Source organism: Athene cunicularia (genome assembly GCF_003259725.1).
Source record: "Athene cunicularia isolate RWA chromosome 4 unlocalized genomic scaffold, athCun1 chr4_part2, whole genome shotgun sequence".
NCBI classification, from domain to species: Eukaryota; Metazoa; Chordata; class Aves; order Strigiformes; family Strigidae; genus Athene; species Athene cunicularia.
This window is the reverse complement of record NW_020799099.1, coordinates 32,389,375-32,403,264: the sequence shown is the minus strand read 5'-3', so window position 1 is coordinate 32,403,264 and position 13,890 is coordinate 32,389,375. Positions and strand designations below refer to the sequence as shown.

General features: G+C 39.7%; 1 protein-coding gene across 7 annotated transcripts in view; it reads right to left on the bottom strand.

Moving 5' to 3' along the window:
• Positions 1 to 13,890, bottom strand: part of MAPK10 (mitogen-activated protein kinase 10) — a 181,066-nt gene that overhangs the window by 112,055 nt on the left and 55,121 nt on the right. The window contains exon 3 of one of the 7 annotated variants that reach the window (XM_026848083.1): positions 8,984 to 9,140. The exons of 5 other annotated variants lie outside the window; for them this stretch is intronic. The gene's annotated coding sequence lies outside the window, so the exon portion shown is untranslated. Of the gene's footprint in view, positions 1 to 1,741; positions 1,854 to 8,983; positions 9,141 to 13,890 lie in introns of all 7 variants that reach the window. One more of the 7 variants, XM_026848084.1, reaches the window with a different exon arrangement.

The following is a 13,890-nucleotide window of genomic DNA, read 5'->3' as shown; positions in this document are numbered from 1 at the left end:
TTAATTTACCTGGGCACACCAGATGGATTGAGGACTTATCTCCTCTCCCCAAAACACTGTCATTAATACGCTAGGGTATATCCTAGCAAGAACAAGCTGACCATCCTTGAGAAAATCTTTGCAACCAGAACTCTGCAGTGAATAGTGCCAGGAAGCAAGAGAGAGAAGGACTAAAGAGTAACTTAAATGACAAACCTTTGTATTACTTTGAAGGAGTCTGGCCTGGAAGATCTGGGTGCCTCAAAGTGATAACATTGCAATGATCAGAGTAAACATGTATTTTACATGAGTTACTTTTACTAAAGTAGTTAAGTAGTACAAGAACACAACATTATCCTACTTTTGACTGCCTAAATGTAAGCATAAGAGTAATTCTCAAGCTCTCCCATTTAGTAGCTTCTTACGTATTTTTACAGTCCATAGCTTGGTCTTCTAATGTTTTTGACTTCTTTTTCAGCAGTGATTCAACTACCAGAGCTTCCCCACAGCTAGAACACCTTCTGGTGTCCATAGTTTCAAGCTTTCTTCATGCACACATGCCAGTAGATCAGTATTACACAGCAGTAATAATAATCACACCCTGTGCATGTGTCTGTAATGCACATGGCCATCTAAAGAAGAAAAAGCTCTTAAGTCAAATATAAACCCACATGCCCTTGTTGTTCTAGGAAAATCTCAGTGATTTAGTATGTGTCCACAGCATAAATGCTTCCTAGAACTCCCATGGGGACAGTGCATCTTCACACTAGCCGCAGTGGAGACCTGTGCTCGTAAAGCGTAACACAACCCTTGCACAATTCCACTGGAGCACTGGTATTCGCTCTCCTAAACTAGAAATGTAAACATAAATGAAAAATTAAGAACTCAGTCATATGCCAGGTCTCTAGAGTTCTAGATTAAGGTTTCAGGTTTTTAACGTGTGTTTCAGGTGTCAGCCTCAGGGCTGAGCCTCAAGGGCTCAACAGAAGACTGTTTTCTATTACCGGACAATGGATGTTTCAGAAAAGTCACAATTACACTTAGCTCTTTTCTTGCAGCAGGCAAGGAATATATACCACAGGAAAGCAATTGTGACTTGAATGAGCAACAGTCCAGAAAAATTAAGGGTTTCTGGATTCACTTCCTAGTGCTTTTACACTTTAACCACAAATGTAAATCTTTCCTGAACTAGGCAGAAGCTAGCAGCACTTTGCCCAATTGTACTCTTATTCAGCTTCTAGACTTCCCAGCAGGTATGAATATTCTGAAAAACATATTAAAAATACATATAAAAATTATATATATATATACACATACATATAAAATATATGAATACTTTTCTGAAACATTAGCAGACAAATGTCTCAAACCTGATGGACTGATACTCTTCTTAGTATGCTCAACTTTCCACACTACTAACAGCACCATTGGAACTGCATTTTCCAGTCAGAGATACATCCACCACTTTAAAAAATATTTCTAAACTGGAAAGACACCCTTAACAGTTAAAATTTCAAGCCAAAAAGCCTATAAAAAATATTTCTTAGAGTACAGGAAAACACAAATGTATTGAAATATTAAGTCTTTGAATAATTTTCTTTAATTTCCTCCCCCCACCCCACAAATATTTCTATTCTGTTTAAAGTGCTTTTTGTAATGAAGTCTTCTACCAGCATTTTATTCCACCAGCTGTAGTTACTAATATCTCCTAAACGTACTTCTAAGTCTAAGTCCTCAAAATTAAAAAAAAATACACGCTCACATGTAGCCTGCTTCAAAAAGACCTGATCCTCTAGAGGCTGGAGAGGTCTGTGAGGTGCTTGTGCCTTCTGAGAGATGCCAGGCTGGTCATAGCCTTTCGCTCCAAAGCTACACTGTTTGATTACGATCACACAACATAAAACAGTAAATCAACATTTCCAGGCACATTTTAGACACTGTTGTGTCTATCCCTTAAAAAAGAAAAAAGTCAGTCCCAAGGTGAACAAGAGGTGTGAGTTCATAAATTCTCTCAAACTCTTTCCCCTAGCCTATGAATAAAATAATTATTTTTCTTCTTAGCAAGGCAATGAATACCATGGCTGCTTTCTGAAAGCACTGGTGTTTCAGGCAATTTAGGAAAGCATCCAGCCAGCGAGAAAAAGACAAAGTATTAGAAGCAGGAAAAGACATATGTTATGCCAGAAGAAGTGGAGTTTCTAGGTCACATCATAAAATGCAATAATCGCTTCCAAAAGAAACTATCTGAAGAGAAGACTAATTGAGGAAATACCGAAACATGAATTTTAAGAAATAAACTAAGGAGAACTTCCAGAAATCATTGTTCCCCGTTCATCATGAAGCAGCGAACGAAGTTTAAAGTTTCAGGTACCTGTGATAAGAGCATACATCACTGGCAGCTGCTTTTATTGCTGCTACTTACGCAGACCTGACAGCTGAGATGTCAACATTACCAATAATACGCACCAATCCTAATGCATTAATATTTATCATATTCTTGCCATTTACCCCCTCATTTTACCCTCATCTTGTCATTTACCCTCATATTGGGTTATTTCTACGCTGCAATCCAGCTAGAAAGTGTTGATAACAACCTTTCAGTACTTACCTGGAAAATACCATGGGCTAGTAGATCAACATATTAAAAGTTTTTGTAAATATTCAGGAAAAAATTTCATGTATAAATACCTGGTCGGTTGGCCTGAACAAAACTCTACACTGTTGTCCCTAATTTGCAATTGGAATTTGAACTAGAGTGTTTAAAGTCAGTTAAAGTACGTTTCCTCTGAAGCAACTGTTTACTGTGTCTACTACATCCCCTTTTGGGACGGCCCTGCTGGCTGTCTGGGTCTCCAGTCTTGCCCAGGAGCTGCTTACATTGAGGTATCTGCCCTTCTCTGAGGCAAGTGGCTGCTGTTGTCATGATGACACAGTTGGAGTAAGAAGTATTCTTTTGTGCCTGCACATGAACCTTTGCCATTACTCCCTTGATAAGGCATTTTAAGACAGAGTGCCTCTTTCTGTTCCTATTTGCAGAAGGTTAGGAAATTCCATGATTTCTTGTTCTCTTGAACCTCAAAAAGACCATGTGTCCAGAATGTAAGTATAAGCAGACAGCTCTGCTGCCTCCTTTTCAATGCCAAGCTGAAAAAAATGGACTGAAGGACACTAATTGCCTGTATCATCAATAAGTTTGAGCCCTGCTTCCTAAACGAGAGCAGATGCCCAGTGAATCCAACATGCCCGTCCCTAAGTATTTTCTGATATAATTTCCAGCTCCCATTGCAGCTGCATATAAGACAAATCAACTTAAATCCAACTGACATGACATCACTTGTAAGGAATTACCCTGCTGTGAGACTGCTGATTGACTTCTCCGTTTTAAAGCAGTAGCATGAGCTACTGCAACATGCAATGAATTCTGTGAAGCTCCTCCATACAAAAATGATTCACTGTCCACAAAACCCACCTGAATTTAGAAGAGAAATTGGCTTCACATGGTTTACAGCCTCCTGTAGATTACAGATCAGAGCATACTTTCCACACTCTATGCTACAAAAAGCCTTTGCATAATGTGCATAGTTAGTGTATTTTCTAGGTAATTGACTGTTTACTGCTTTTTCAGCAAAAACAGTAAGACACAGGTTCAGTGACACCCCATAGGGAGGAAAACTAATGATAAAACCCCCATCTTTTAGACTCACCACACCCCCCCGCCTACACACCCAGTACAGCAAAACTAGGAGGCTGGTGTTTTACAAAAACAGGTTTACAACACTCCTCAAGAGTTCTTCCACACACATTTGACATCATAAAACCAGGGCAAAATAAAGGACATGTCCACTCAGTCAGGAACAGTGGCCAAGGTGCCTGGTTTTAATCCACCTACTGAAAGTGCCACTGAAAGCTAATATAAATAGAATGGGTCAAATTCCTAAATAAAACAAAAGTTAAGGAAGACTGGGTTTCACTGTAACCCATCCTTTTGACAGCTGCCCCAGAAACAAAGGAACAAAATCCAATTTTACTTACATAGCCAAGTGTTTTCTTTTTTGGTATTTCATTTTTGAATTCAAACATTTTGGAGTGTAGAAATGAGCAGCTGAATAAACTGATATATTTCTCTGTAACATCTAGGAATTTTTTTTTGCATCATCTTTTTTTCTTTTTTGACTCACTTTTTTTTTTTTTTTCCCTGGGACATATTTCTGGAGTTTGGTGTGAAATTAAATGGATGCATGAATAATAATGGACTTGTTCTTTTGAGTTTTAAGTTGTGTTGGGCAGAAGTTTGTGAATGATGGTGGGGAATAGGAAAAGGAACATGACATTTCTGAAGCACAATGAGGGCTTAAAGCTCTTGTAAGTGGAGCTATAAAAATAACCTCCCCTCTCTTACCTCTCTGCATCAGTACAAACACTTCAGCAGTCATCTCATACGTCCTCCTGATCCTCTTTGTTCTCAATACTTTGTTCTCCAGGGTATGGCTTAGATTTTGTGTTATTTAAGTACCTACAACTACCAATACACAAGCTGTAGCCTTAAAAAAAAAGCAAACAAAAGAAAATCTTACACCAGATCCTGACCTCAGAAGAAGTATTTTACAATACTGGATTTTAAAAAAACTTTTCTTTTTAACATAGACAGCGCATCAGTTTGAATATAAATTTTCCAGAATGCATTGTTTTCCAAACTGGTTGCTACTTCCACGTGTTGTTTGGGTTTTTGTTTGGTGTCTGGAGTTTTTGTGTTCTGTTTATAGTTGGGGCTAATAGTAAACAGGTCCTTTTGCTTTTTTTTTGGTCTGAGCTGACCGTCACTAACAATTCTGATTAAAAATAGAGTTCTAACTGTACACCACAGCTTTTTAAAATGATAACACATACACTGAAGAAAAATTCACTTTTATTAGAGCCCAACTGCATTGTCACGAGATCTTTAATATAATATACTTCACGATATTTACAACACCAAGTAAAAACTGGCCACGCTGTTTACCGTAAGATGCTTGAAACATGTCTAACCATCAGTGCTGTTTTCTTGTTCCAAACTTTGTCTCCAGCTGCCATTTGTTCTTACTAAACAAACCCTTATGTGAGGTGTACGAGTGCAGTTTTCACCCTTCGTGCATTACGATAGAGCACACTGGAAAGATGGCACATTGAACCGCTGCAGTCCCACTGAAGGCTACCTGTAGGTGCCTGCTGTAAGCTGGACAGACTGCGACAGCTCCTGTCCTGCAGCATCCCAGGGCAAACTGTCCTCTTTGCAGACACTGTCAGTCATTGCCATGTAGACTGAAAGCTTTATTTTGTTTTCCTACTGGAAAAAATTTTGGCTTTCATCCCTCAACTTAAAATAACTTTTGAAAGTTAGAATCAGGAGCTAGAAAAACAAGTTTTAGTAGTTGAAGTGCTCATTAATTAATTAGAGTGAGTTTACAGATATTTTGTCCTCTAGGATGTTTAATGAGTCCAACAAATTCACTGCAGTAGACAACTGGTGAGACACAGTGTTATAAAAACATTTAATCCCTAATTTAAACAAAATAAGTTCAAATTGAAAACATGCATTTTTATACCTTTACTGATTTTCCATAAATATATAGGTATGTGCAGTAATAAATACAACAGAAATAAAATGATTTAGACACTTTCCCAAACTGAGACTCAATCAGCAGAAATGCCACGTATTGACTATAACAGAATGATGGGGAAAATGTCTTGTTCTCCTTCTCATGATTCTAGCCAGTTTCTCTAATTTACAGAGCTCTATCTCTGCAATAATTTAAAAAAAAAAAAAAAAAAAGCAGCATAAAAAATAATCCTTTGTGTAATCCTTTGTGCCAGCTGCCTTTACATTGCTCGCATAGAGACTAGTACCTCACGCTACATAATTTAAATGAAATACATTCTTGGAAGTAACAAGAGAGAATAATTTCTGCAGATTACTGGGAGTTGCGACATACTAGATTTATGCTACACCTCAGTCCTATTCAAAAACTTTGGCTGATTTCAGCTCCTTCTGACAATCTCTTAGGCTCTCTAATTTACAGCAACATTTTATCTGCAGGTGACATGTCTTTGTAATTTACACCTGAAGCTGCTATCTTTGAAAAAAAAAGAAGATTCAGGGAACAGTGTTGCATTCTAACCATGTAATTTTACACCTGAAGAAACAATGAAAAATTATAAACTGAATGGAACAGGCTTGGCACACTAGGTATGTGAAATATATATGTTTGTGAATGGCATAATTTCAGTATCCAACATAGCATATTGGAGATGTTCCTCTGCTAAAATGTGCTTTTTATCCTGAGATGTAAAGCATAATGTGCACACATTCAGTACGTTTAAAAATATTCTGAAACGTGTGTGGTGAGAACATAGGTGTTCTTTCTTTACCTAAACCATATAAATAATGACTCCCTTGGAAATTTAAGCCCTGTACACCTAGCCAACAGAGACTATGGTCTCTGTCATGGTTTAAACCCAAGTGACAACTGAGCACCGCACAGCTGCTCGCTCACTCCTTCCCCCTCCTGAATGAGAGGAGAAAATAAAACAAAAGACTCAGAAATCAAGACAAAGAGAGAGAGGGATGACTCACCTGTTATGGTCACAGGCAAAAGACTGACTCTTTAGGGGAAGAAAAAGAACATCAATTTAATTCAAACATCACCACCACCACCACCACTTAATTTTCCAACCAGAGTAGGACAGTGAAAAATACAACCACTTCTTAAAAACACCTTCCCCAACCCCTCCCTTCTTCCCAGGCTCAGCTTTGCTCCTGATTTTTCTCTCCCTTCTCCCCTGCAGCAGGGGATGGGGATTGTGGCCAGTTTGTCAGCTCTTGTCTCTGCCGCTCCTTCCTCCTCAGAGGGAGGACTCCTCTCATCCTTCCCCTGCTCCAGCGTGGGGTCCCTCCCACGGGAGACAGTCCTCCATGAACTTCCTCCTATGTGAGTCCTTCCCACAGGCTGCAGTTCTTCACCAGTGGCTCCAGCATGGGTCCCTGCTGCTGGCTGCAGCCCTCCCAGTGACGCACTGCCCCAGCACGGGCTTCCCTCAGTCCCGGCCTTCTCCGGGCTCAGCCCCCTGCTCGGGCGTGGGGTCCTCCACAGGCTGCAGGTGGCATCTGCTCCCCCGGCGACCCCCATGGGTGCGGGGCACAGCCGGTCCTCTCCCCACGGGCTGCAGGGGGGTCTCTGCTCCGGCACACCTCCCTGTCCTCCTCCTTTCTTCCACTGACCTCAGCGTTTGCAGAGGTGTCTCACTCACAACTCCTCCTCACAACTCCCACTCCTCCTTCCAGATTCCCCTTCTTAAATACATTATCGCAGAGGTGCAGCCACGGTCGCTAATCGGCTCGGCCTTGGCCAGAGGCGGGTCCGACTTGGAGTCAGGGGAGCTTTGAGAAGTTGTAGCCCCCTGCCCTGCTACCAAACCCCCCACCACACACACAAAGCCAACAGTCTGAGAGAGATTATTTTTGTGAAAAGGGAACAAAGGCTTTTTCTTGTGCTAATCTAGACAGAATAGGAACTTCTTACTAAGCACAGGTTCACTCTGTCTTGCATTTTGGGCCACCAACAGCTCTTTTATGACACAGATTCACAGGAAGTTGTGTTAATTCTATACCTCATGTAGAGGGGTATGAACAGACCTGGATGTTATTGTAACAATGCTGCTTCAAACAACATTAATTCCTGGTACAGGCTCTGCACCAGTGTTCCCATGCTGATCAGGGAATGATGCCAGGCAGAACAGCTGGAAGAGCATTAACAACTCCTCTCCAGTATCACCAAAGCTTTGTTTAATGGCAGATCATCTTAAAATTACATGCTGGGGACCCAAGAAAGGAAATGTCTCATTTTTTCCTATATCCCATGCATTCACTCAACATGCAGGCAACAGATACAGCTCCAGCAGGGCTAGTACCTAGGAAGCTAGGTTCACCCAGTCACATTGTATCATGAAATTTATTAAAAAAAACAACCAAACAAACAAAAAAAAACATTCAACAAACCAAGTTAGAACAAGAAAACCACTCACCAAGTGAGAGAAAAAAAAAAGCAGCTGTATAAGATACAAGAATGCTTTGTGATTTTCTGCAGCTGTTCTCAGCATTGCTTAGCAAATGAATTTAACACAGAATGTTATACAGAACTATTTTTAGTCTTTGTTAGTGTTTTAGCACATTATCATGATTAATCATTGTTAGCATATTAATGTACGGGCACTTGAAGATGAACAGTCACATTGTGCTGGGTACTGCTAACTCATCTTTTATATTATCATTCACACTATTATTATATTCTATTTATATTATAATACTGCACATCTGTGCTACATTAAAAAGAGTATTACAAGTGTATTGAGATCTTGATTTTCCAAAAATTTAAGTACAGGCCTAAAGGAAATATCATCATGTGCAATGTCCTCTAGACCACAGAGGTAAACATGTGCGTAAGGCTTTGCACAGGATCCACAGCTGCACAGTCATGCTCATGGAAGGGAAGTAATATTGGAGTTAGATTTAGAGGTGAAACCTCACTGTACGATACACAACTAAATAGGTCAGGTCTACAGAATACAGCCTACCTCACCCACAGGCTATCCAGGCTTAGAGCTATTATGTAAAATGTTATATTCATTTAGTGGGTTTTTTACACATTCATTGACTGGTCAAATAAAAACCAGCTCTGTCATAACACTCACAGGCATTTTTCATAAATTAAGTCTTTGGTCACAGTCAGTTCTCCCTCACAGGAGACATACTACAAACAACAAACTACAGAACAGCTTTAGAACGTGTTTCTTTTCCTGCAGTGATTCTTCTCCTATTCCTTTGTCTCCATTTTTACAGTATACTCATCACAGTCCAATATAAACATTTCACAAACATGTAACATCTCTTAGTAGTTCTCTTCTTTTGCAGGGATTTTCCTTTTTATTAAGCTTGTGTTCATCACTAATTACGTGGCCCCAGATGCTTTACCAGGGATTGAATAGTCTGACAGTGAAGTTTTACATCTTGTCCGGATGACACAGTTGTAATTGTTGTGAGGTCTTCCTAGGGACAGCTACAAATCTGGCAACCACTGCTCAACAAATACAGCTTGGTGAATTTTCACCTCTGTCCCAGTGGAAGACAGCTGTCAAAGGAGTTAAAGATATGAAGGGTTAAGGAAGAGTCAGGGTCTGAGTTGGGACAGTTGGCTCATTTTGGGACCACTTGTTCCATTTTGCCATGCTCCAGTTAAAAATAGCACAGATAACATGAGCAAGGGACAACGAGTGATCCATTTTCTCTCAATAAACTACCTGTTTTCTTTCAAACCCCCTGCAGCCTTCCTAAGGCCAGTACTTTCACCCACTGGTATACTCTTGGGTTAAAAAAGCCTGGAGGTCACCACAGTGCATTGCAATAGTCAGTGACTGCATTATCCTGTTCAGCTCCAGGTAGAGAAAATTTCTGTAGCTGTGGACCTTTGGATATAGAGAATGGTCCAAAGGGCAAATACAAAAGCAATACATTATTTGTTACATGTGCCATTACACAAGAATAAGTCCACGTCCTGGGTGTTCTTTCTGCACAGTAGTGAAGGCTTACAGGAAAGGGAAAATTCCTTATTCGGAGAAATAAATAAACCTTCTGAGGAAAGGTAAATTAAAACCCCCAAAACATCAGCGTTGAAATGCTCAAGAGTAGAATTTTAACTGAAGCAATCAATAAAATCTTATCAACTGCATATCGGTGAGGAAAGAGTACGTTAGAAAGACGTATCGTCACCCAATTGTTAAGAATAATATCCACACTTCAATTTCTACCACTCATGAAATTACAATAGTGTTTACCAGCCTGCCTTGGTTTTGGGCCTGCCAACTATACATTCAATCTTCCTCTTTTGCCTTTCTGTCCAGAACAACTGTAGCAAGTTTTATAATCTAGAGAACAGGGGAGCAGAGGGCGATGGCAACCAACAGCTCTGCAACTTCTCCCATTGACTTATTCTACAGGCTGCTTAATCTACAGACAACTTGGCAAAACATGCACTTCAGACCACTGTACGGTGTATTTGCCTCCATATGCCCTTTGTCTTTTACGAAGCGTTGTACTGTATGCCACATCTGATTTACAAACAGCTGTCTGAGGCCTTTAACACATCCTTAGGTGTTAGTGAAAAACAAGGAAGCATTTGTACATTCAAGAGCCTCCACATCTTTAAAAACAGTATCCACAAGCATACTCTGCTTTCTACACAGTCATGGAAGAGTAAGCCCATGTCACAAACCACTGTGCAAAGCCAAGAACAGAAGATTAATAACCTTTCCTTTCCTTTTTTCCTTGCAGATGCTTTTATGCGTTTCCCACCATTTTGAGTTAAACTCTGTATTCCTGGTAACAGATATATAAAAAATACTGCTAAAGGAGACACCAGTAAATTATCCAGTCTATATTCCTGCCCAACATCAGGATCAACTGTAATTATTTCTGACAGACGTTTTCATAACTTGTTCTTCGCCATGGAACATGCCCTTGCAATTTACATTACATTCTGTGGAAAAGTTTGTCTTTACAAAAAGACTAATATCTGTAGCATCAGAAGAACAACGCTCAACAGAATGCTAGGCTTACAAAGATATGAAAGGATTCACAGAAAATGTATATACTCTGGGCCAAATTAACCTCTGGTGAAAAGGTTAAGCAGGGGTATGCCCACCTTCATGAGGAACCAGTGTACGCCCTCTACAAAACTTTGAGAGTTATATCTGTTAATGAAGAGCCTGTATGTTCAGTATACTCTTGTGTCGGTTGCTTTACAGATGCCAAATACTATTTTAAACAGCCACTGCATTTGTATTACTGTAATCTGATGAAACAGGTCTAATCAACCCGAACAGAAGAGCTCAATGTTTCATTAAATTCAAGGAGTTTTCTTATCTGCTTCACAACAAGCAGAGAAACTGCAGCCAACAGGACTTCATCTTCTGGGTCCAAAGCACTTTTCCACCACATTTGCACTAGGTTTAAAAACTCTAAATGCCTTTGCATGGTCACTTACCCCTGGATTTTGAAAGCCTGTCAGACATGGACTATTAACCAGAAACTGTTTATGGTTGGTTTGCTTGAAGTTGGAGTGGGGGTGTTGGTTTTGTTTTGTTTTTAAATTACCAGTGTCACTTCAAAAGTAATCACAGTTACTATCAATTTCTGCTCAACATGGGATGGGTACCTACTCTGAGAGCTCACAGAGCATCTCTGGAAGACACAAGAAAGCACATGGCATCTGAAAGAGCATGTTACTGCAGCACATTTCCTTTGTATGGAGATGGCCCTTAACACTCCCCTCAGCATTTTCAAGGCTCACTTTTCATGAAGTGACACTAGTGTTGCTCAGTGCGTACCTCATGAGGGACTGGCAGAAGATTTGGCTATAGAACATCACTGGCTTAAGTTCATCAGAGATGAATCACAGACCTGGAGCAAGATGAGTGAAACAACCATTGCACCGTCGAGCTCAGCAAGGGTGAAAATTCATAGCACTATTTAATATCCACCATATAAGAAACTTAAGGTTTATATTTTAGACCTTACAACAGGATCCAGGCAGGACAGGTTGTTTACCCCCTGGGAACATGTGATGTCCTACTTGAAGGAAATCTCCAACACAAGAAGTATTTTATTTTGCAGCTAGTACAAGGGATGTACAAGCCAAGCAAACCTCAGCCACAGAGATAATCTTCCTGGCTTTGCACTTCTACTGTTGACTAGTATAATCTTTTTAACATGATACCACTCTTACTAAACAGGTGCAGGCATGCAAAAGAAATCATGATGTCTGATAACATCTCGTAAACTCTAGGAAAGTCACCCAGGTAGCAATGAAACATGCCACAATAAGCAACAGCTTACAACACCCTTGTCCTTCCAAGGCAGAATGCTTTCATCAAAAATGTGTCACTGTATTTAGCTACTTAGCGATTTCATTAATTCAGAGACATGTTTCAGAATAATTTCTCTCTCCTTCACTTCTTCAGGGATTTTTACCTTAAGAGAGATTACTCTTCTAAACCAGACACTGCCTTTTATTTTATCACTTGCCTCTGTCTCATTTAAACATGTATTTTCATAATCGTAGCTCCTTTGTCTCTGTATAATCCAAATAATGTCTGAAAGCTTCTCAATGAGAATGCTGGTGCTTTATTTCAAGCAGAAGCTCCTACCTCAAAGATACACTGAGAGTAAAATAAATTCACATTTGTGGGATATTATTCCCACATGACTGCAGAACAACCCAGTCAGTCATTCACAGAAGGGTGGGTGACAAGTAACCATTCTTCTGTGACAGATGCATCCATCTGTCCTGTAGTAGAACATAGTTTCCCCAAAAGTAACAGCCATATACTACCAGTGAAACAATTTTATTGGATTACAGACAGGGAATTAGTTCTGAACTGATTTTATTATTTCAGTGAGTGTACAAATTAAGCCTTAGTGGAATTGCTTCATACTGACATTTGAAGGTGAAGCACTAAGCATATAGTGCAATGTCTGGGAGTTGGGGGAGTTGGGGTTTTTCTGACTTGAATCATTAGAGAAGATCATCAGATCCTTTTCTAGACTAGCCAGCATGTGCTGTTCTATAGTCAATCAGTCCTGAAGAACATTCAGCCACGATGTAAAAAAAAAATCTCTACCCTACTGTTAAGCAGGATGCAGTTTATCAGTCCATATGTTGAAAGAGGTGTTGTACAGATGAAATTCACAGCACCAGCAACAATGAATTGGATGTTTAAAAAGCTCATCAAAGCAAGATCGACACCTCCAATTCTCAATCAGAAAGGCCCATTAAACCAATCACAGAAAGACATTTCCATTTCCAAGACCTTCTAGTGTATTCATGCCTAGTCCCGGCTGCATTTCAATGAAGATAAAAATAAAATTACATGTACACTACATCAGCTCCACAGTAGGAGCACTTTCATGACTCGGAATGGAAGAGACAATTTCTGAAGCAGAACTTCTCAAAGACTTGCAGAGTCAGCAGAGCACAAAGCAGCTGTCACTGTTGATGGGATAGGAACTGAATTTATAAGAAGTCTACTTTGAGGTAGAAGTGGAGAAGGGAAAAAGGAGAAAAGGAACGTGACCATTGCAAGTCCAAAAAATTTGCAAGTCTTTCCTGGAGACATTTCAAAGATGTAATGGAAGGGCAATTTTAAAACCAAACACCACCAGCAGAGAAGCAGAGTTTTGCGGTCATTATAAATAATCCTCAGCAACAGAAATATTTTACTCATTTGCGTGCGTCCACAGTATGGTGTAAATCTTCCAAACTTCAGGTGTGTGCTGTTCTCAAAAGGATATGGGCCACTGTCCAACATGACCACTCTTTTCTTACTTTGCCTATCCCCTTTGCTGATACTGCCGACAACTATTATCACAAAGTCCAATGGTATCTGTTGCTCTTTTTAAAGTTTCAGATTAGGAATTTTAACTTTCATTTAAAATAATTTTCTCTCCCTCACAGTTGCAGAAAGACAGCAGAGAACACACTCAACAGCCTCAAAAGAAAACAGAACAAAGATTCTCCATTAAAAAAAAAAAAAATCCAATAATTTTTTGAGACTTCAACTCACGATTTATGAGTATACAGAGACAAAAATCCACTTTGCAAATGAAAGACAGACCTAGGCATATGGTTATTTAACCAACCCGCAGCTGAAAACTCTTGTCTTGAAAAGATTCCTTCCTGTAATATCAGTATTTAAAGGAAACTCGACCAGTTATTTCAGTGGAAGGAAAAGCAGGTTCATTGGTGATTGGTATCAATCACTGCTAGTGAAGGATAAATGAAAAATGAAATTTTTTGCTACACAAGAGCTTCTTTATCATGATTG